At 52.3% G+C, this 23,177-nt stretch overlaps 1 protein-coding gene across 3 annotated transcripts in view; it reads right to left on the bottom strand.

Annotated features, from left to right (window-relative positions):
- The window catches only part of SH3BP4 (SH3 domain binding protein 4), a 98,832-nt gene that overhangs the window by 47,354 nt on the left and 28,301 nt on the right, over positions 1 to 23,177 (bottom strand). For 2 of the 3 annotated variants that reach the window (XM_027967359.2, XM_060399190.1), the window contains exon 2: positions 9,860 to 9,934. The exons of the other annotated variant lie outside the window; for it this stretch is intronic. The gene's annotated coding sequence lies outside the window, so the exon portion shown is untranslated. The remainder of the gene's footprint in view (positions 1 to 9,859; positions 9,935 to 23,177) is intronic. 3 annotated transcript variants of the gene reach the window in all.

Below are 23,177 nucleotides of genomic sequence, written 5' to 3' on the forward strand. Positions count from 1 at the left end.
GCTCAGTCATGTCTGACTCTCTGTGATCCCACAGACTAGACAGTCCACGGAATTCTCCAGGCCAGAATACTGGAGTTGGTAGGCTTTCCCTTCTCCAGGGGATCTTCCCAACCCAGGGATCAAACCCAGGTCTCCCGCATTGCGGGTGGTTTCTTTAGCAGCTGAGGACCAGGGAAGCCAGGCCTATAAGAAGCTCTGCGTAAGCTGCAGATCCAGATGTCAGGTAGGATTCAGTACACATCTGCTCTCTCAGATGGATAGATGGACGCTCCAACAGGTGCAGACAGGACAAGAGTGCTCAGGCTGGGATCTGAATCCAAAAAAGCTGAGTACGTCAGTGACTACCTGGGCCAGTCGGGTTGAAGTGCAGGTTCCTGGGCCCTGCCTTGGTGTTCTCACTGTGTGGGGACCGGCTAAGCTGTCACTTAGATTAGCATCATTTGAGTGCAGTTTAGTAAGGGGACAACGACACTCCATCCTAAAGGAAATCAGTCCTGAATATTCATTGGAAGGACTGATGCTGAAGCTGAAGCTCCAATACTTTGGCCACCTGATGCGGAGTCGACTCCTTGGAAAAGACCCTGATGCTGGGAAAGATTGAGGACAGGAGGAGAAGGGGATGACAGAGGATGAGATGGTTAGATAGCAACACCGACTCGATGGACATGAGTTTGAGTAAACTCCTGGAGTTGGTGATGGACAGGGAAGCCTGGCATGCTGCAGTCCACGGGTCGCAGAGTCAGACACAACAGAGCGAATGAACGGAACTGAACTGAATTGAAAGACAGTGAGATGTGGGGAGGGGGGGCAGCGAGTGTAGGAAGACCCTGGAGTAATGACAATAGGAAGGAAGGGATGGGGAGGCAGGTACTGGGGATCCAGGGAGTGACCACCCCGATCTCCCCTGACCTCCTCTCCAGCCTGATCTTTCTACTGGAGGCAAGGGAGCCCACCCGATGCAGTGGTTTCAGATGAACGCCCAGGCCGACCTCCCAGCACGTGCAGAAGGGACACAAGGGGGTCAGCACACGGGAGCCTGTGCAGGGGAGCTCACTCATGAGTGGTACCCTGAAGACTTCCCACAGAAACCGAGCATCCCAATTGAGACAGGAAGCGGGCAGGGTTTAGGAAATGACATAGTCCGAGGACACAACTTAAACCATGAGAACCAACGAGGTCCAAGGTGGCAGACAAGTGGACCTCCACTAGACCTCGAGCCTCAGTATACGCTTGCTGTAGCACACCAGCAACCTACACCACACACCCCCACCCACAGGCGTCACGAGAGCTCCAAGGCCGACCATAAAAGGTCAGAAAGGGGGAGTCATCTGTGATGTCTTCCATCAGTGTCTTGGAGCTTTCTGTATACAGCTCTTTTGTCTCCTTAGGGGGGTTTATTCCTGGGCATTTTCTTTTTCTTGCAGTGGTAAATGGGATTGATTCCTGAATTTCTCTTTCTGATTTTTCATTGTTAGTGTATAGGAATGCAAGTGATTTCTGTGTATTGATTTTGTATCCTGTAACTTTGCCAAATTCACTGATTAGCTCTAGTAATTATCTGATAGTATCTTTAGGGTTTTCTATGTATAGTATCAAGTCATCTGCAAACAGATGAGAGTTTTACTTCTTTTCCAATGTGGATTCTTTTTATTTCTTTTTTTTTTCTCTGACTGCCATAGCTAGGACTTGAGAACTATGTTGAGGAATAGTGATGAGCTTATCTGAAGGGCAGCAATAGAGATACAGACATAGAGAACAGACTTATAGACACGTGGGGGATTGGGGAGGGAGGAGAGGGTGGGATGTATAGAGACAGGAACATGGAAACACATCCATTAACATATGCAAAACATATGTTTTCATGTTTTCATGCAAAACAGATAGCCAATGGAAACTGGCTGTGTGACTCTGGGACCCAAACTAGGGCTCCAGAACAACCTAGACAGGCGGGAGGGGGAGGGAGGTGGGAGGGAGGTATGCATACCCATGGCTGACTCATGTTGCTGTACGGCAGAAACCATCACAATATTGTAGAGCAATTATCTTTCAATTAAAAATAAAGAAATTTAATCATAAAAGGTGGGATGGCTCAATTCCTGGAAATCCCCACCCCTTCCCCCAAACAGCTTGAATACTCCTCTCACTCATTAGCCTACAAAATTACTACCCCTTGAGAGTCCCTTGGACTCTCAAGGAGATCAAATGCATCAATCCTAAAGGAAATCAATCCTGAATATTCATTGGATGGACTGATGCTGAAGCTGAAGCTCCAATACTTTGGCCACCTGAAGTGAAGAGCTGACTCACCGGAAAAGACCCTAATGCTGGGAAAGACTGAAGACAGGAGGAGAAGGAGGCAACAGAGGATGAGATGGCTGGACGGCATCATCGACTCAACGGACATGAGTATGAGCAAGCTCCAGGAGATGGTGGAGGACAGGGAAGTCAGGAATGCTGCAGTGCAGGGGGTCGAAAAGAGTCGGACACAACTTAGCGACTGAACAACAATAATAACCGACAACCCCATACCTCGGATGCCCTCCCCTTCTGAGATGCCCTCACCTTCTGAGATGGCCCTCATCTTTTGCGAGGCCCCTCACTTTCTGAGACAGCCCTCACCTTCTGAGATGGCCCTCCCCTTCTGAGATGGCCCTCCCCTTCTGAGATGGCCCACCCTCTTTCTATGGAGTGTGCGTCTCCCTGGATAAACCTTTTTCCTCGTTACCATGGCTCACTCTTGATTTTTTTCCCGCGAGAAGCCAAGATCCCACACCCAGCGGCCGTCCCAAGGACTCAGATGTGACCTGGGATGTGACCATCCTCTCGGGTCCCACTCTCTTTCCTGCAAAACAGGGAGGGCAAACTATTTCCTAGCGACGCGTGCCAACCTGCCTCCCGACAAATACAGATGACTGGTTCTCAAGTTACGTTATGTCCTTTGGAAATGAACAGATCCCAGCTAGAAGGGACATCCATCCAGGCCTCACCTGGATTCTGCCACGCGTCCCACTGATGGACAGTTCGTGAACCCTGCCTAGCCTCCCACCATCCGATCTCAGCTCTTGTTGTTGTGGGGAGCTGTGTACTGGCCTTGGGGTCGGAGGCCCCATTAATCACTCATGTTCTGAGTGAGTGGGGGCTCATGCTCTGAGCCCCTATTAATCACTGTTGGGCTTCCGGAGCACCACCTCCCTCATCAGTAAGAGGAGGCCACAGAGCCCTACCTGGCCCAACCTCTCAGAGAAGGTCAAAAGGTCAAGAACAAATCTGAGAGCTCTGCAAACTGTAAAGCACTCCGCAAAATTTCAACATAAAATGAACCTACGGAAGAGCTCTTCGAGCACTGCGCAATACCGTCTCCTCCCTGAAACCTCCTCGGCTAAACCCACAACAGGCCCAGACCACACACACTGTGCATCAGAAGCCCACCTCCCCTGAGAGCCCATTCCCAAATTCCGCTTCCCATGTCCCTCAAACCTGAGCACCGTGCAGACTGACAGTTCAGGTGGGCCCCCTCTCTCCAGCCACCGACCCATGGACGGCCTGCTGGTGGCCCCGGCTTCCTGTCAAACACCCGTACAGCATCTCTGATTTTCAGGGGTGGGGCAGAGCAAGCCCAGGTCAGCTAGAATCCAAAGGTGATTTTCATAAGCCAGGTCCTCCCCACTCTACAACAGAGCAAATACCATTGGTATTTGAATGGAAAGCAACAGAAATAAGGACAAGATAAAGGAAAGAAGGAGGCTTCCCAGTGGGGGCTAGTGGTAAAGAACCTGCCTCCCAGTGTGGGAGAGAGAAGACACAGGTTCGTTCCCTGGGTGGGGAAGATCCCCCAGAGGAAGGTATGGCAGCCCACTCCAGTGTTCTTGCCTAGAGAATCCCAGGGACAGAGGAGCCCAGCGGACTGAAGAACACAGGGTCGGGGGTCACAACGACACAACTGAAGGCGCTCAGCGTGAAGAGGCAAGGAGAGTTTCATCTGGGTGTGTGCTGAGCGCTCTTGGTCAAGGGCAGGCCTTCAGCCCCTTGGTCTGACCCAACACCGGCTTATCTTCCAGCTACCTTATCTCCATGCTGGCCTTAGCCTTCTTCCAAGTCAGCCAAAACTCATTTGAGGAATCTGACAAGGGCTGTGGGCTTTCTCTGCAGAAAACCAGCTATATCTATAAAGTTTTGCTTGACATGTTGGGACCTTAAGGACCCTCTCAATGGGCTGCTAGTAGTCCCATGTGGACAAGCCTGCTATTGATGAAGATGATGTTCAAGGGGCCGAGGCTCAGGCCACCGAAATACCCCAAGCACACCTACAGCATCAATCAATGCTTTTCACAATTACTTTAAAAAAAAACCAAAGGCAGAGGTGAGGCTCTATGTTCATACAGGAAAACAGCAAATGTGAACAGGATTTATGATGGGAAATGATGGAGCGGGAAGAATCAAGTTTATGGAACCCAAAGTCCAAGGCTGCCCAGGAATTGGGGGTGGGGGATGTCCTGTCCTCTACGAGCCAGAGCGAAGGGCTTGAGAAACTGTGAAGTATCTGGGGCAGGGCAGCCCTGGGGCCACATCAGTGACATGTTCAGAGGACTGATGCTTGGGGGCCCCTCGATACCAACACAAGCCAAGGGAGTCCCTGGGAGGTTAAATGGCTTACCCATCTGGTGGGGTGGCAACCTCAGAAGGGGGGAGGGAGCAAGGGAAGGAAACAAGGAGGACAGGAGGGGGAGAGAGAGGGAAGGAGGGAGGGGAGATATGTTTGCATAAAGCCCCAGGGGAGGGTGAAAGCTCAACACCTCCTCACTCTGCTGGGCGCTTCATTGCCTGGTTTAGGCGCTCCTCCAGCCTGGACACCCCATGGCCCTGTCCCCTCCCTCCGATGGATCAGCAACAGACCCCACCTGCAGGTGAGCCAATCCATCATCTGCCTCTGGGCCCAGCAACTAAGGACCTGCTCCAAAGGGTCAGCGGGCTCCAACCCACTTCCAAGAGCAGGGAGCTGAGAAGGCAAAAGCACCCCAGGGCAGGTCCTGCTCATGGACTGCTGGACCGTGGCTGGTGGCCATTCCTCTGCACACTGGCTGAGCGGCAGAGGCCGGGTGACCAGGGAACATGCCACGTGATTCCTGAAAAGCGGTTTCATTTCTCCAACCCTGGTTCCCAGGTCCCTTGCGATCTGGGGGCTTGACCTCTGATCTGGGGGCTTGACCTCTGGATGTTTCCAACAACCCTCCACTGTTTCTCTTGAGCAAGCTGGAGTGCCTATTCCATTCCTTTTTATCTGAGAAACTTCTGACCTGGGCTCCATCTTTACAGGTGAGGAAACCGAGTTTCAAGGAAATTAGTTTATGCAAAATGCTTGTGCTCATTATTGAAATCTGTCTCTGCCTGGAAAAGATTAAAGCTGTAAGTTTTTGGCAGAGATGTTTTTCTGACCCCAAACAGACATTTTTCTGACCCACGAATGAAACACATTCACTCTGTCCTCCCTGAGTTGCAGCTGGCCCAGTCAACTTCAAAAAACAGATGAACGAGAGGGGAAAACTCCAGCCAGGGATGGGGACCCAGGGGTTTTCCGATTAGATTGGGAAGTTCTTTGTAGCCTACGCAGGTTTCAGCAGGGGACTGGAAGGCTCTGGAAATAAACAACTGCGGGATCTTTCTTCCACTCACATTTTATCTCCACGGCCTCAAGTATGTCAAAAATGTCTCAGCGGTCCTCATGACACGCCCGCTTTAAGAAGAGTGAAAACGCAGGCTGGTGATGAAACTAAAACACAAGGCCTGTAAGACCACAGAGGCTGCTTTCCGTTTAGTACCTCTGCCCAAGCACTCAGGTTTCTCACCCGCCCACATTCCCCAGACTTCACTCTGGAGGCAACTGACCTCACGGTCAATATGAGGTTTTAAATGTTCATTTAACATAAAATTTAATTTTATTAAATTTATTTTTAATAAATACTTTTAGTTTAATGAGGCAGCCCCTATGTGACTGAGGCTCACTCATGCAGAGCTTCTGAAAGAGGCTGAGCACCGCTTCACGAGCAAGTGATGTTGGCCAGGTCCTCGCAGCGGTCCAGCTGCTGACCCGCTGTGATGACAGGCCTCACCTCCAGGGGGCGTCCTGCAGGCCTGGGTGTCTGCAGTTAAGGATGCTGGCCTTGGCTGCGCTGGCCCTGAGGACCTCAGAAAACTGGGATCTCCCTCGTCAGTACCGACAGGCTGGCGTCCAATTCAAACCTCAAGAGTAAACCCCTTAGTGGCTGCCAGGGCAGGAGGGCAGGGGGCGACAGGAGTAGGCCCTGAGCGGGAGGGGGGGTCTTCTGAGGTGATGGAAAGATTCTGAGACCAGAGACAGGTGCTGGTCACATGACACGATGAACTAAGCGCCAACTGGACTGTATACGTTTAAACGGTTTGTTGAATGCTATGCAAATTTCACGTCCAAAAACCCAAGCTCATGTAATCAGAAAATCTGGCGATACAGTCTGAAAAGTAGCCCCTGAAGAGCAAGAATCTGTCTGAGTGTCCACGTGGACCAGACCTTGGCCAAGGCACTCCCTACAGGGAGGGTGGACGGGTCTACGCAGCTGGACAGCACCGATCTTTCAGACCACCCAACTCACTTCCTAACTGTAGCCTTGATTTTTAAGTAAATTTGCAGTTTTAAGAGAAAAACTGTAACCTGTTGGATTCACAAGTGATTTCTACTGGCCAGAGGGGGACTCAGGGATACTGGCCCCATAGCTCATGTGTCCTCCCAGTAAGGAAGGATGACTTGGGACACACAAACAAGCTTATTAATAACCCTCTGAACCTGAACTTGAATGGGGCACTCTCTGAGCCTGACTTCTTGTCTGTAAAATGGACAGGATGTGTTCCTGGGCGGGAGGAGACCTAACATGCAGACAGCGGGTGAGCGAGGCTGGAGCTCCCACCTCCACAGCCATTGGCAGGATCGTGGGAACTGGCCTTGACCCTGGTCTCCCATCGAGCCCCTCCTTGGTTGGCACACTCCCCGAGGAGCCATCGGGCCAAGCTCTGCTATTTGCCAGTTACGCTGGTCCGTCACACGAGTCTTAAAGTGAAAGGAACTGGAATCAGGCATCATTCCTGCTTCCTCACCTGCTCCATCACCTTGAACAGCAGCATCCACTGGCCCTTTAATAAATGATTTCTGGTGGCGATAACAGGGGATCAATAACAGGTAAAGAACCTGACGCCACGTGAGTGGGGAGTGAAGTACTAGGTCGCTTCAGTCGTGCCCGACTCTGTGCGACCCTGTGGGCTATAGCCCACCGGGCTCCTCTGTCCATGGGTTTCTCCAGGCGAGAATGCTGGAGTGGGTTGCCAGGCCCTTCTCCAGGGGATCTTCGACCTAAGGATCAAACCAGTGTCTCTTAAGTCTCCTGGATTGGCAGGCGGGTTCTTTACCACTATCGCCACCTGAGAAGCCCAATGTGTATGTAATTCCACGTGGGTGCCGCTACATGCAAATCACAAAATTAGGCACTGGTCAAACCCCTTGAGGGTTTCCCTGGTGGCTCAGACAGTAAAGAATCTTCCGGCAATGCGGGAGACCTGGGCTGGATCCCTGGGTGGGGAACACCCCTGGAGAAGGGGATGGCTACCCACTCTGGTATTCTTGCCTGGGGAATTCCGTGGACAGAGGAGAGTGGTGGGCTACAGTCCATGGGGTCACAAAGAGTCAGACACGACTGAGTGACTAACACTTCCACAAAATCCCTTGATGCTCCTCCTCACAATGAACTTAGGACAAATCAGATCTTGAACATTAAGAAGCAAAGAGAAAACACTGCATTTGTGTTTCTGTAGGGGGGAAAAAAGCCACAAAAAAATGGCCAAATGTGTGAGGATCCCGTCTCTTTAAATGCTGGGAGACACACATCCACTCCCTAAAGCCCCCATAGCCCTCTGCCATCTCCATGGCCAGGAGAGGTGTGAGCCCTGCTCTGGGAGCCCTTAATGACAGGATGGAGACCCCCAGGGGCAAGGCCCACCCACCCTGCTTCCTCATCCCAGGGGTCCTGCTGCCCAGGGTACCCTGGCTCAGTCCCAGAAAAAGCAAACCACATAAATGACACCCAGGAAAGTGTTGGAGCTGAAAAGGGGCCCTAAGTAAAGCTCCCCATTGACCTCCTGCTTTTCTCAAAAGGGGTCCACCCCGGCCAAGCTGTGCCTTCAATTCAGACCCAGAGGAGGTAACCTGGGCGGGGGGGCACAGGGCAGGGAGCCCAGCCACACCATCCCTGGTATCTACCAGGGTTATCTCCAGGGAAGAACCAAGCCACATGCTTGCTGTTTGAGTTCAGAAACCCCAGCTTTCCGGCCAATGCCAGTCCAAAAGAATGCAAGGAATGTGGATGCCTTTCACTGGGTTTCACTGCAAACCCAAACAGATCACAACCTCCAGGGCAAAGGCTTGCTGACAGCCGCTTCCTGGGCAGAGGTATTTTAAGTCCCTAAGACCTCAGTGGGGACCAGAACACTCCTGAATTCCTCACCCACTATTAAAAGCCACAGGGTCATAACCTGCAAACCTCCTGCAACATTCTTTCTTTATAGCACAGGCTGATGCTAGAAAACAAAAAGATAGGATATAAAAGGTGGGGTGGGGTGGTGAAAGCTGAAACAAAATTCCAATCAGCTGCCCCCAGGTGAACAGAAGACACACGGGATTTAAGGATAACCTGCACCTCAGACACTTTATCCGGAACAGCTTTTATTATTCAACTGGGCCTTGCAAGGATTTCCTGGCTTCCCTGGTGGCTCAAATGGTAAAGAATCTGCCTGCAATGCAGGAGTTCTGGGTTCAATCTCTGGGCTGGGAAGATCCCCTGGAGAAAGGAATGGCAACCCACTCCAGTCTTCTTGCCTGGAGCATTCCAGGGAAGAGGAGTCTGGTGGGCTACAGTCCATGGGGTCACAAAGAGTTGGACACGACTGAGCAACTAACATTGGACTCTACAAAGAAGCAGGGTCTGGGGTGTTCCATCTCAACCCCCTTCTTCAACCTGTGTCTGCAAAGGACCCCCTTTCATTATATCTGATCCTTTTCACCCCCAGTTGGAAAGTCTCCTTTGTTTTTAAACATGAAGTCTGCAGCATGTTACGCAGATAATCTGACCCAGCTGATTGTACAATAGAAGGTTTTTCCTACTATTATTGTAGGTCACGGGGATAAAGATCAAGAACAGCAAATATCTGAGAACGTTCTACCCGGCCACCATTCACTCTCCCTTCTTTCTGCCAACTCACTTCTTCCTCCTGAGCAGTGGCTAAAGCTTCCTGCTCACGTTTTCTGCCAACCTTACACTCCTTTCCCAGGACACACCTGTCCCGGGGCCACACAGAGCCAAAGGCATCGCATCTCATCACTGGTGGCCATTGTTCCAGAAGCTCGGAACCTCTCCAGCTTTAAGAATAAAGCTCCTTTGTGCAAACACACAGGACAGCCAACCTGGGCTCCGTCCCCCTCGCTTTCAGGGAGGCAGACAAGCGCACTGGCTGGTTTCTGGGCAGAGCGAGAACGTGTCATCGATGGACACAGAGGGAAGTCACCAAGGTAAACAGAAACCTGGAGCTGTTCCGGGAACTCGCCCGTGCCAGGCACGCCGGTGACCTCCGACCTCCTGCAGGCACGGGGAGCGCTGACGAGGAGGAGGTGAAGACAGGCCCGTGCGGGGATGGACGGTGCTGCAGGGTCTGGGGGAAGCGACTTCTCCCTCCTGAGAGGCTGGCGGGCACTCCGGGCACGCCCCCTTCTGGGGGTGACGCCGCCCCCTCCACGGGACAGACCCCGGTGGGGGGCGCACTCCGGCGCCCTGCCTGCATCGCTTACCTGTCACCGGCCCCAGCTCCCTGACGTCAAAGCCCCAGCCCCAGGACGCGGCCTTCTGTCCAGAGAAGGGAGACGCTGCAAGACAAAAGGGGAACGGAGACTGAGAGGCAGAGTCTTGCGCAGCTGAAGAACTCATTTCCACCTCTTTCCTCAAGGCTCTTTCACATCTGGAGCCGGTTACGCTGGCCACTGCGTTTACCGGGGAAGATGAGGGTGGCGGTGCAGGCTGGAATTGCCCCGGAACCCTTTCCATTCCGGCTGCCAGGTGCGTGGCTGGCTTTCTAGAACCTCCTCCCAGAAAGAGGCCCTCTACCAGGTCACGGCCCTGCTGGGGCAGCCACTCTGCCCTAAGAGGATGCCCCCCACCTCCCACCCAACCCTCTCAAGTGGGAAAGGGCTGTCCAGGGTTGGAGCGTCTGTGGGGTCTCAAGGGCTTCCCTCTGCACCCCCAACCTCAGGTCCCTTCCAAAGGGTCTGACCCCAAGAGTGCACCCCAGTAACTTGCGCCACAGTTGGCTTCCAGGAGCCCAGTCACCACGAGGGCATTTTTGGCTTGTTTCTTCTCAAGGCTGTATTATCTTCCCTCACCTGCTATCACTTCTGCAGAGATGGGCAGTGCAGCCTCAACAGAATAATCTTATCAGCTAAACCCAAGAGATGGATTCCCTGATGGCTTGCCAGCAGTGGGGTTTCCTCCCCACTTGCTGGTCACTTAGGAGGTGGTGACTAACAGTAATCAAGGAGCCCATGTTTGCAATAGGTTCCTTAAACAAGGATGATGATGGACGGTGGGATCGAAGGTACCACCATGGCATGACACCCTGGCCTTCTGAATGGGAGCAACAGAGCTGCTCCAGGCTTTACAGGAGCCCTGCACCTGGCCAGCCTGTGAAACAGGAGGAAATCCCATCCTGGGCACCTTCCCCAAATCACTGTCCTCCCCTGGAACAGACCCTCAGCCACGTTATCAGTCCACATGCAATTACAAGGAGCATCACAGGAGGGCAAGAATTATCCCGAGATGCTGGGGCAGCTGGCTGGTCTTCACAGCACCGTTTCCTCTGGGACTTCCATGGCAAAATGAATTCCAGATGCACAGAAAGGTGAGAGGACAGGCTGGGAGGCGTGGAAGGAAATCAACCAGAAGGAAAGAGAAAATCCAGCTCTTGTACACTTAACTCTTAAGGTAGAGACAGACCTCAGTGCACAAGGAATGTAGGAAACACAAAGGCAAAAAGAAAAACCCCAGTGAAATCAATGAATGCTACAAAAAGGCAGCAACAACCTGGGGAAATATATCTGAACACGACAAGATTCAGACCCCAAGAAGTTCAGAAAATGCAGGGTGGGGTAGGACATTGAAGGCTCAGGATGCAGAGGCCGCTGTACACCCATCACCTGGATTCTGGGTGCATCTGCAGACCTTGGCGTGTCAGCGAGTTGCTCGCAGGACCCCAAAGACTGTCTAGGCAGGGCAGATGAGAACCTTGCACTTTAAAAGGGGCGGAGGTACTGGAAAGGCCTGGGGGGAGTGAAACAGTGCAGGGGTGGCCTCTCAAAAGTGGGTTTTTGGTATTTTAATGCTGTTCTCTGGTAGCTCAGTTAGTAAAGAATGCGCCTGCAATGCAGGAGACCCTGGTTCAATTCCTGGGTCGGGAAGATCCACTGGAGAAGGGATAGGCTGCCCACCCTAGTGTTCTTGGGCTTCCCTTGTGGCTTAGCTGGTAAAGAATCCGTCTGCAATGTGGGAGACCTGGGTTCAATCCCTGGGTTGGGAAGACCCTACAGCAAAGGGAAAGGCTACCCACTTCAGTATTCCGGCCTGGAGACTTCCATGGACTGTATAGTCCATGGGGTTGCAAAGAGTCGGACACGACTGAGTGACTTTCAGTTTCACTTTCAATCTTTCCAGTTTGCTCTATGGTGTGAAGGGCATACATCTCTGTTGTCCTTTTTTTTCTTTTTAAGGGGCTTCCCAGGTGGCACTAGTGATAAAGAACCCGCCTGCCAGTGCTTGAGATGCAGGAGATGTGGGTTTGATCCCTCGGCTGGGAAGATCCCCTAGAGGAGGCAAATGGCAGTCCACTCCAGTATTCTTGCCTGGAGAATCCCATGGACAGAGGAGCCTGGCGGGCTACAGTCCTTGGGGTCACAAAGAGTCTGACATGACTGAAGCGATTTAGCATGCACGCATGCACCAGTGTGAGAACTTGGGTGTCTCCTTTGCTTTATAAACCATCCCCTCCCTGGCATCTAGGCTGGGGGGACAGGACTTGCTACCCTCCCTCCTGTCCAGGTGGCCACTCTGTTGGACCTCTCACCTCTGCACGGGTCCACCTGCAGGCCCTTCAGGAAGGGCAAGAAGGGGTCGGGGGTTGGCAAGGCCACAGAGTCTCATGCAAAGAGTATCTCTAGTGGTCAACGGCCTCTACTTCCCACATCTACATCACGGCTCTCCCTAAAGCCCATTTTCCAGATGCAAAATAGCTGTGTGCTCTGCACAACCAGAGGAGACCACCACCAAGTCTTTTATGAGAAGGGGAGGACTTTATGAAGAGGGGAGGACTGCGTTTCCTCTCCCAGTCCAATCCTCAGTCAACGCAGCTTGAAGTGCTGGATCACTCTGCATTTTAGGCAAGAGCCTAGGAAACCACTGGGCTGTTCTCTTGCTCACTGCAGCAGGCTCCTGAAGCTCTGTTCCCTCATAGGGATTCCTGGTAAGGTTCCTAGATAGATCTGTGGCAGCACAGGTGCACACCCGGAGCCCTCTGCCCACTCAGTGTTCATGACTCTGGCTGTGAACAGGCGTGCCTGTGAGGTCCAGGGTACGGGGACTAGGCGAACAGGACCAGCCCCTTCCCACCGCCCCAGCTGCAGGCTCTACCTCTCTGGAAGCCCCAGGTTTCTGCACAAGGACCTGCTGAGCTGAGAGGAGAGGGATGTGGTCCTTCAGCCAAGGAGGGAGCCACCAGAAGCCAGGGGCCCATCAGTCCCCACAGCCCCCAAAGAAAACACAGGACTTAGTGTATGCGGATCAAGTTAGGCCCAAACCCTGGAGTCTAGAAGATGCCCGATGTCCTGATTTCGTGGTTTGTTTCCAGACACATCAATGCTGTTACTGCCGAAGTTCGGGAGGAATCTCCAAGAACCACAGAGCTGTCATAAAGCAATGCTGAGAAGGCTCTGTTGTCTTCAGGAGCCTCCAAACAAGACCACAGTCCAGTGAGGACACCACTGACATCACTGCCCTGCATCACTGCAGCTGCTTCATCCACAGCTTACCATCTTGGCAGGTGATGGGATGACAGGGCTTATCCTACCTGAGGACATCTGGAAAACTCAGCAGGTAAACTTAGAGGCTCAAGAAACTTAGACGGGAAGCTATTCAAAGACATAGCCTCATCCTAAAGTCTCGCCCCAGGACAGGTCCCAACGAGACACTCGGCCATCCTCTCCTCGTGCCTGAGGTTATGGCCAAAATCATGCCCCCCATCCCATGCACACAGGCATCCCAGGCGGCACTAGTGGGAAAAGGAACCCACCTGTCAATGCAGGAGACATAAGAGACTGAGGTTCCATCCCTGGGTTGAGAAGATCCCCTGGAGAAGGAAACGGTGACCCACTCCAGCATTCTTGCCTGGAGAGTCGCACGGATAGAGGAGCCTGGCAGGCTACAGTCCATGGGGTCGCAAAGAGTCGGACACGACTGAAGCAACGTAGCAGGCACACACGCACCCCATGGATACACTGAAGCCCTAGCCGCCAGACCCTCAGAAGGTGACCATATTTGAAGAAAGGGTCTTTACAGAGGTAATTCAGTGAAAACGAGGTCATGAGAGGGAATCCAAACCCAGTTCGACAGGTGTTTTCACACAGGAGGAAATTTGGAGGCAGATACACAGATAGGGAGAACGCCACAGGAGGATGAAGGCGCCCCCAGGACGATGCGTCTACAAGTCAAGGTTGCCAGCAAACCAGCACAAGCTAGGGGAAGCCTGGGACCGTGTCTCCCGTGTAGCCTCAGAAGGAACCGACCCTGCAGACACTCTGTGTTGGACTTCCAACCTCCTCTGTACCAGGAGACGATACATTTTTATTGTTTAAGCACCCAAGCTTGCGGCTCTTTGTTACGGCACCCAAGCCAACTCATACAACCAGTCCCATACAACATACAACAAACCAGGAGAAGGGGTCCTCATGAGGCCACCTGTCTCAAGAGCTGAAAGTGACAGGTTCAGAAACACTCTGAAACGTTCCCTTTGCTCGACCTACAGCTTGGTTCGTGTTGACCCCATGAGAGCTGGCCACCCTGCAGTGCCAAGCCTCTCAGAGCAGGACCTACATGGCCCTCTAATGTCACTGAACACCCAAACCTCCATGCTTTGCTCCTACAATCCCAGCATGTGTTCAGTGGCCTGGCATCTACGCAGTCGCCCAGCACAGTTCTTCACAGCTGGAGGAAAAGCATTTCTAGGGTGGTTCTGGGGAAACCGGCCTATTACCTGGGTTTCTAACCATCACAATGGACACGTATGGATCCACCGGCCAGAGGGTCCTTTACATCGGGCACCTGTCAGTATCTAGACTGGGATCTCTCCAGGGCAAGATTCGGTCTCACCCACTCTTGTGCCCACCACACCTGAAAATACCAAAGTAGGAGCACGAAAGCACAAAACAGAGCCAAACCCAGCCCAACAGCTGTCTCTGCCCATGAATGAAGAGGGTTTTTCAATAGAGAAAGCACATAATAATACATAAAAATCATATGAAATGTTTTAAAAATATGAAATTCAGATCGCAGTGTGCAGAAGTACAGTTTAATTGAACACAGGCACCCTGTCCCTTTATGGATTTGTCTGTGGTTCTTCTGTGAGTCGATGACACCCAAAGGTAACTGCCACAGACACCTGAGGGGGCTGCAGAGCGGAAACACTGCCTGACCTTCGACAGTGAAAGTGCGCTGACCCCGGTCTACACCAGCCCTATGCAGGCTGCAGGGCAGAGGCCAGCCTGGGGTAGGCTCAAATCACAGAGGTCAGCAGCACCCACGGGGCATGGCCAATGCCCGAGGGCTGGGCAGCATCTGAGATGGCAAGAGGAAGGGAAGGCCAACAATGGGAGGTGTGGCTTGAAAGGGAAGCAGGAATGGCCCAGAGGTAAACTTTATCAACCAGAAACTGCTTCCTAGAGCCCGCTCCAACCTGCGAGGGGAGAGCTCTGGGCCCCTCTGGGCACAAGTTTGCACCCCGGGTCCCTCTGCAAGAGATGCTCACGTGAGCATCGGGGCCCAGGCCTGGCAGTGGACTTCACTCTTGGGTCTCCATTGTTTATGGAAGAAAGGACAAGGCAACCAATTTATAAAACTGAGAAAATTCATGCTTCGGCAGACAGACCTTGGTATTTAACGCTAACAAAGTAAACACTAGTGAAACAACAGTCCTTAGGTGTGTGGTGGGTGAGACAGCCAAGCGAAAGTAACACCTGGTCTCTGGGGAAACCTTTCTTACAGAGAATACAGAACTGCTTCACCTTCCTCTCCTAAAATTTCATAGTATTTCCGATTTTATAGATTGGGGGGCAAGGAACAGCCTTTCCTCTCTCGTGGAGGAAGCCTGGATTGACTGTGAAGCACAGAAGGTGGGTTACTGAGATACCTGTCGACCAGATGCCCGCAGCAACTTCACCCTACACACCTGTACGTTCCCACCCGGCGCTTGGCACAGTATCAAGTCGGTGGTTTGGTTCATGGTTCGTGGCCGGCGTTCTGCGCATCCTTCCTCCCCAGCAGGGCGGGGACGAGGGTGGAGGCTCCCGTGTGTGGGGGTGGCCTGTGCCCACTCGCTCTCAGGTGTGTGGACGCCCACACCTGTGGCCACAAGGCTGCCTTCTCCTCCTCCTCTGGGCTTCTGCTCCCACTGGGTGGAGCTGATGGGCTTTGCTATGGACATTTTAATGGATCTAATTATCACATAAATCATCACGGGAGATGAGCAGCTTCCAGGACCAGTCAAGTGGAATATTTTGTAAAGACCTGATAGTGAGGAATCACATTAAACATTTAAGAAAAAAAATAAATAAAACTCCGGAACTCTTGACTCAGGCTGCTTTGTCAGCCTTTGTGTCAACCCTTGACTCTAAATGGGGAATCGGGACTTCCCTGGGGGCACAGTGGGTAAGAGTCTGCCTGCCAGTGCAGGGGACAGAGGTTTGTTTCTTATCCGGGAAGGGCCCACAGGCAGCAGATCATCTAAGCCCGTGTGTTGCACCACCGAAGCCTGTGCCCTAGAGTCTGTGCTCGCCAACAAGAAGTCATCACGATGAGATGTCCGCACACGCAGCTAGAGTAGCCCCTGCTCCCCGCAACTAGAGGAAGCCTGCGTGCAGCATCAAGACCCGGTGCAGCCAAAAACAAACAAATAAATATAATGAATGTAAAAAAATAAATGGGGAATCGTGAGGCTGTACTAGGCTGTGGTCCATGCATGCCAGATACAGTCATCAAACACACACTCAGAGAAAGACCTTCACCCAATGTAGGAAGACTGGAAGATCCATGGACACTGGTTTTTTTCCATTAAAAAAAAAAAAAAAAAAAACTAATTCTTCCAGGCTTTGACTAACTTTTTCCACTCACTGACTAATTACTTAGGACCTTTACAATCTGACCAGGGTCACAGATCTGGGCTCCCAGAAGGGCTGGAGGTTTAAATCCAACATCATGACAATCCCCACTGCAAAGCTGATGAAGGAGCTTCCAAGAAGTCTGAAGTTTTCCATCCTGACCGTAGCCTGTTCCTCTGAATAAGTGGGGAGGTGGCTCCAGCCAGAGGTGGGGTGTGTGAGATGCCATATGGATGGGGAAAGCCTGGACACAGAGGTTTCTGAGATGACCCCATCAGATCCGAAGACTTGCATTCCAGCTCTGCCCTTCATGGGCCTGACAACCTCTGCCAGCTTACCTAACTTGACTCTGGGTCTGGGCTTCCTCAAGTGTAAAACTGGGCTCTCCATGTCATGCTGGAGATTGCTCTTTAGCTTTTGTTTTCTCTACTCTATCATCTCTTTTTCTCCCTATCACATAGAGTAGACTCTTCCCATCTTTTCTGTTAGTCTATGGACTGCAGGGAGATATCAAACCAGTCAATCCTGATGGAAATCAACCTTGAATATTCACTGGAAGGACTGATGCTGAAGTTGAAGCTCCAACACTTTTGCCACCTGATACGAAGAACTGACTCATTGGAAAGGACCCTGATGCTGGGAAAGATTGAGGGCCAGAGGATGAGATGGTTGGATGGCCTCATCGACTTGATGGACATGAGTTTGAGCAAGCTCCAGGACATAGGGAAGCCTCTGAAAGGACAGGGAAACCTGGCATGTTGCAGTCCATGGGGTCACAAAGAGTTGGACACAACTTAGCAACTGAACAACAACGTGGGCCACATTAAGGGCAGAGACCCTGCCTTTCTCTTCTTTGAAACATAAAAGTCCAGAGATACAGCCAAATGCATAATAGAAATCTCACGATTATGCTTATGGCATAAATGGCTGAGAACGAAACTTCTTCTGTATGAATGAGGCGGTGGTTCTCAAACAAGGGCACATACCAGGCTCACCTGGAGGGTGTGTTAAAACATAGACTGCCGGTCTCCACCGTGAGGGCTGGGCCGGGCCTGAATGTGCATTCCCAACTTGCTCCCAGGTGATGCTGGCGCCACTGGTCCCTGGCCCACACTGATACTACGTGGGGTACTGACAACAGTGCGCTTCTCCACCTGACCTCCTGGAGGTTGGAGGGGGGCAGGGTCAGCACCATTGTGTCCTCAGCAGACTCAGTAAGTGAGGTTCAGCAGGGCTTCAATGACTGACCGAGGTCAAGAAACGGGAAGCTGAGATCATAACCCACTGGTCCAAAGCCGCCCCCAGGACCTCGATGAACAGAAAAACAGCCAAGCACAAAGAAAACAGAGGCAGGCAAAGCAGGCTGCAGGCAGACCGGGTGTCTCTGCCTGAGGGCATCAAATGCCAGCCCGGGTTCCAGCACCACCCTGCCTTCCTTCTTTCCTTCTTCCAAGGCAGAAATTATAACCTCCCCCATCTCAAGTCTCCTAAAGTAAGAAGAAGTACACCATCCTGCCTGGCGTTCATGAGCTGCGGGAAGGGGGGCTTCTGTGCCAGGCCTGGGAGCCTCCCAACAAACCCAGAGGAGGCGGAAATACTGGGACAGTCAGCGTGTGCAAGCGCAAACCCTATTTGAACAGAGCCTCAAATCCTGGCTTCGGCCGCTGAATCTGAGGCCCGGGACGTGCACCCTTGCTCCTTGGCGCCCAGCAGGCAGGGTGGGGAACTGCCCGGCCTCGAGTGCGTGCTGGCAGGGCCTGGCACACGTGGGCTCCAGCACGGTCCCTTTTCTGCCAGGACCCCAGCAGGCACCTCCTTCCCCAGAAGTGCCCTCCTGTGGGTCACCCCTCCCTGAATGGGGTTAGGGGGGAAGACCTGTCAAAGCGAGCACCACCCACCCTCTGACCTCGCAGATTCTTCTTCCTGGAGGTCACGTCTTCACCCCGGCAACCTCTCATCTTAGCAACAGTGAAAGAGGGGGAGATGGAGCCTGAGCCCTCCCCCTGCTAACAGTGGGCCTTTTCCAGCTCAGCTGACCCCAAATCCCCTCCACGCCGGGCTCACCTCCCAAGAGCCCCCTTCCCCTCTCAGCTCTACAGAGTGCGCTGGGGGGGCCTCCGCCTGCCTTGCTGTTGGACTGGGGTACCATTCAGTTCCCAAAACCTAGCCAAAGCTGCGGGAAAAGGGCGGAATCCCTCCTCGAAGAGAACATGGATTGCTTTGTCATTTGTTAATCTGCTGTGTACCCCAGCCCACTCCCACTTCTAGATAACACGCCCTACCCTCACAGATATGCAGAAACGGGTCAGAAACAGACGCACTGCAACAAACATTTTCTGAAGCCCAAGACCCAAACCAGGTTATAAGAGGACAGTGTGTTTTTATTCATTTCCCCCAAAATAAATCCCCAGTTTCTAAAATCTCTCCATTGAGATAAGTATAATGTTATCCAGAAATTCCAGGTAGTTCCCAACCCCTGGAACAGCCTACTTTTGTAACAAGACTTAAAAAAAAAAAAAAATGCGATCTTCAATACACATAGATAAACAAAATGCCAACTTGAAGCTATTTCAACAGATGCCTGTGTGCTGGAGAGGTGGGCATTTGGGGAGACACTCGTATTGATGGACACATGCTTGGGTGACCCTTACCCGCCACCAGCAAGGCTGGACCAAGGGCACAGCTCCATGGGGTCACTTCCCTCTCTGACCCCACAGCTCTAACTATAGGCTGGAATAGGTGTGTGGAACCGGGTCATGTCAGAACACCCTGGCCCAGGTGGCTATTAGGGACAAGAAAGGTGGGTTCCATTGGCCATCCTTCACTCCCCGCCAGGGCCACGTGAGCCTCTCTGATGAGCCTCTCCACCCAGCGACTGTTCTACACAGTAACACCTCTGTCATCAGCAACCAGCAATCAGGCGTGAAAGGTTAACACAACTGTGAACACAGCTCAAGCCCTCCTGGCTGGTGCTCATTTGGCTCTGAGGGACAGGAGGTTAAGTGTCAACAGATCGCTCCGTCATCTCCCAAATCTGCACTTGGGCTCTGTTCCCTGCAAGGTACAGAAGGGCTGGCAAGATAAATAAAACCAATGGGTCCTGCACTCTAGACGGGAAATAAGAGACAGCAGGGACCTGAACATAGACAAGGCTGGGGGCTTCCCTGGCAGCTCAGTGGTAAGAATCTGCCTGCCAATGAAGGAGACACGGATTCAATACCTGGTCCGGGAAGATGCCACGTGCGGAGAAGCAGCTAAGCCTGGGAGGCACGACTACTGGGCCCTCGAGCCCTAGAGCACATGCTCAGACAGACAAGAGAAGCCCCTGCAGTGGGAAGCTCCTGTGCCTCAACTGGAGAGGAGCCCCTGCTCTCCACAACTGGAGAAAAGCCCGTGCGGCACGGAGACCCAGCGCAGCCAAAAAAAAAAAAAGGCTGAAAATGGAAGATGCCAAGACACACAGCTGCTGGTGTGAGCCCAGAACTAGACGGAGAGAAAACTCCTGGATGGAGGAGGGGCTCCTGGGAGACGGGGAAGGAGGCACCGCCTGCGCTGACCGGGTTCCAAACAGGTATCAAGAGAGGATGCTACACACAGGGGTCAACAGTCCCTCTGCGGGCGAAGTGCTTGGTGCCTCTGTGCTCCCATCACTCCTCACACATGCATCTGAACTTTCTCCAAGCCTCGCCCGAACACCGTCTGCTTCGCCGACCGTGGACACTCATGAAGACACGCCTGGGAGGCTGTCTCAGCTCTCGCTGGAGGGGGCGGCTGAAATAGCTGCCTTTCTCAGGACCCACAGGGAGCGTGAGTCTGGATTTAGTGGAGGCCACACTGTATCGGCTTTGTGTACAACGAGTCCCCCCTCACTGTGCTGTCAGGATACCCTCCAGGACTTCCCTGGTGGTCCAGTGGTTAAGAATCCACCTGCCAATGCAGGGGACATGAGTTCGATTCCTGGTCTGGGAAGATTCCATGTGTCACAAGGCAACTAAGCAGGACAGCTACAGCCACTGAAGCTTGCGTGCTGCAACCACTGAAGCTCTGCACCGAGAGCCCGTGCTTTCCAACGAGAAGCCGCTCAGTGAGACGGCCAGGCGCTGCATCTAGAGAAAGCCCACAAGCAGCAAAGAAGACCCAGCACAGCCAAAAAAGGAAGAAGACCATACCCTCCATATGGGCGGGTGTGACCCCCATCACAGCGCCCCAGGCCCCAGCCCTCGCTCAGCCTTCAGGGCACTCTCCTGTGGCTGCCCCATCCCCCAGAGGAACCAGTCTAAGGTTCTTCAGGAGGGCCCCCAGCAGTCACAGTGACCATGAGCCCACTGACTCCCCTTGTACTTGCCTCCCTCACTTCCTCATGTCGCCCTCCTGCATCCCCACTGCTGCTTCTGGGGACCACCTCTCCCCAAAATGTCAATCCCCAAGCCCTCACCTCGGGCTCTGCACTTGGGGATCCCAAACAAGAAGAGATGGCAAATGTCAAGCTGGCACTTGGCCACTAGGCCTTTTTTGGCCAAGACAGAAGCTGAGTGACATGGGTGCATTATTTCTGGCCAGTTCTGGCCAAAGCCAGCATGCTATTTTGTATCACTAGGAACTCCCAATTTAGAAAGCCAAGGAAATATTCTGTTCCATTAATAAGATACACATACACGCAGCTAAATCTGGAGAAAAGCAATTAACATTTTTATAACTGGTTCAGTTCAGTTCAGTCGCTTAGTCATGTCCAACTCTTTGTGACCCCATGAACCACAGCATGCCAGGCCTCCCTGTCCATCACCAACTCCTGGAGTCCACCCAAACCCATGTCCATTGAGTCGGTGATGCCATCCAAACATCTCATTCTCTGTCGTCCCCTTCTCCTCCTGCCCTCAATCTTTCCCAGCAACAGGGTCTTTTCAAACGAGTCAGCTCTTCACATCACGTGGCCAAAGTATTGGAGTTTTAGCTTCATCATCAGTCCTTCCCATGAACACTCAGGACTGATCTCCTTTAGGATGGACTGGTTGGATCTCCTTGCAGCCCGTGGGACTCTCAAGAGTCCTCTCCAACACCACAGTTCAAAAGCATCAATTCTTTGGTGCTCAGCTTTTTCACAGTCCAACTTTCACATCCACACATGACCACTGGAAAAACCATAGCCTTGACTAGACGGACCTTTGTTGGCAAAGTAATGTCTCTGCTTGTTAATATGCTGTCTAGGTTGGTCATAACTTTGACTGTGTGGATCACAATAAACTGGAAAATTCTGAAAGAGATGGGAATACCAGACCACCTGACCTGCCTCTTGAGAAAACCTATATGCAGGTCAGAAAGCAACAGTTAGAACTGGATATGGAACAACAGACTGGCTCCAAATAGGAAAAGGAGTACGTCAAGCCTGTATATTGTCATCCTGCTTATTTAACTTATATGCAGAGTACATCATGAGAAATGCTGGCCTGGAAGAAGCACAAGCTGGAATCAAGATTGCCGGGAGAAATATCAATAACCCCAAATATGCAGATGACACCACCCTTGTGGCAGAAGGTGAAGAGGAACTAAAAAGCCTCTTGATGAAAGTAAAAAAGGAGAGAGAAAAAGTTGGCTTAAAGCTCAACATTCAGAAAACTAAGATCATGGCATCTGGTCCCATCACTTCATGGCAAATAGATGGGGAAACAGTGGAAACAGTGTCAGACTATTTTTCTGGGCTCCAAAATCACTGCAGATGGTGACTGCAGCCATGAAATTTTTACATTAAAAACATATAAATTCACTGCAGATCATGTCCAGGCTGAGGGCCATCAGGGCTCACTCGAAGCTGGGACTGGATCCCAGGGCAGGCGCCACGGTCGCAGCCCACAGATCAGCAGGGCAGCCCACCCTCACATTCTGAAACATCATGAGCTCTGGTTCCCATCCCTTATACCTGAAATAAGGAAGTGAAGGTGTTAGGCGCTCAGGCGTGTCTGACTCTTTGCGACCCTGTGGACAGAACCCACCAGGCTCCTCTGTCCATGGGATTCTCCAAGCAAGAATATTGGAGTGGGCTGCCATTCCCTTCTCTAGGGGATCTTCCCGATCCAGGGATTGAACTCGGGTCCCCTGCATTGCAGGCAGATTCTTTACCATCTGAGCCACCAGGGAAAGTTTCTTATTTACACCTGGGCTTGGCTCAAACATCACCTCCTCAATCCCCGGGCTTCCATGTTCCTTTCCTAGGGAAAGCATGTGACAGTCTTAGGAACTGTCACAAACTGCCACAAACCTGGCGCCTTAAAACCAATTTATTCTTACCATCTGGAGTGCACAAATGTGAAGCCAGTTTCACTGGGCAAACGTCAAGCATTGCTGGGCCTGCTGCCTTGTGGAGGCTCTACTGGGAGAATCTGTGACCCTGCCTTTCCCACCTTCTGGCATCCTGGATTCCTGGTTTACGGTCCCTTCCTCCAACTTCAGAGCCCACTCACTCCATCTCTGTCTCCATCACCTTCTGCTCTGCAGTCACGCCTCCCTCACAACGACACTGTCATCACAGGGCCCCTCCAGGTAGGCAGGGTCATCCCAAGGCCCTTCAGTTATCACAGCCACCAAGTCCTTTTTACTCTATGAAGTACCATTCATAGGTTCTGGGAATTACCACATGACGATCCCTGGGGCAGGCGGGAAGGGACAGTCAGCCTTCTACGGGAGTGTGTGCTAAGTTGATTCA

Source organism: Ovis aries, chromosome 1, assembly GCF_016772045.2.
Source record: "Ovis aries strain OAR_USU_Benz2616 breed Rambouillet chromosome 1, ARS-UI_Ramb_v3.0, whole genome shotgun sequence".
Lineage (NCBI taxonomy): Eukaryota > Metazoa > Chordata > Mammalia > Artiodactyla > Bovidae > Ovis > Ovis aries.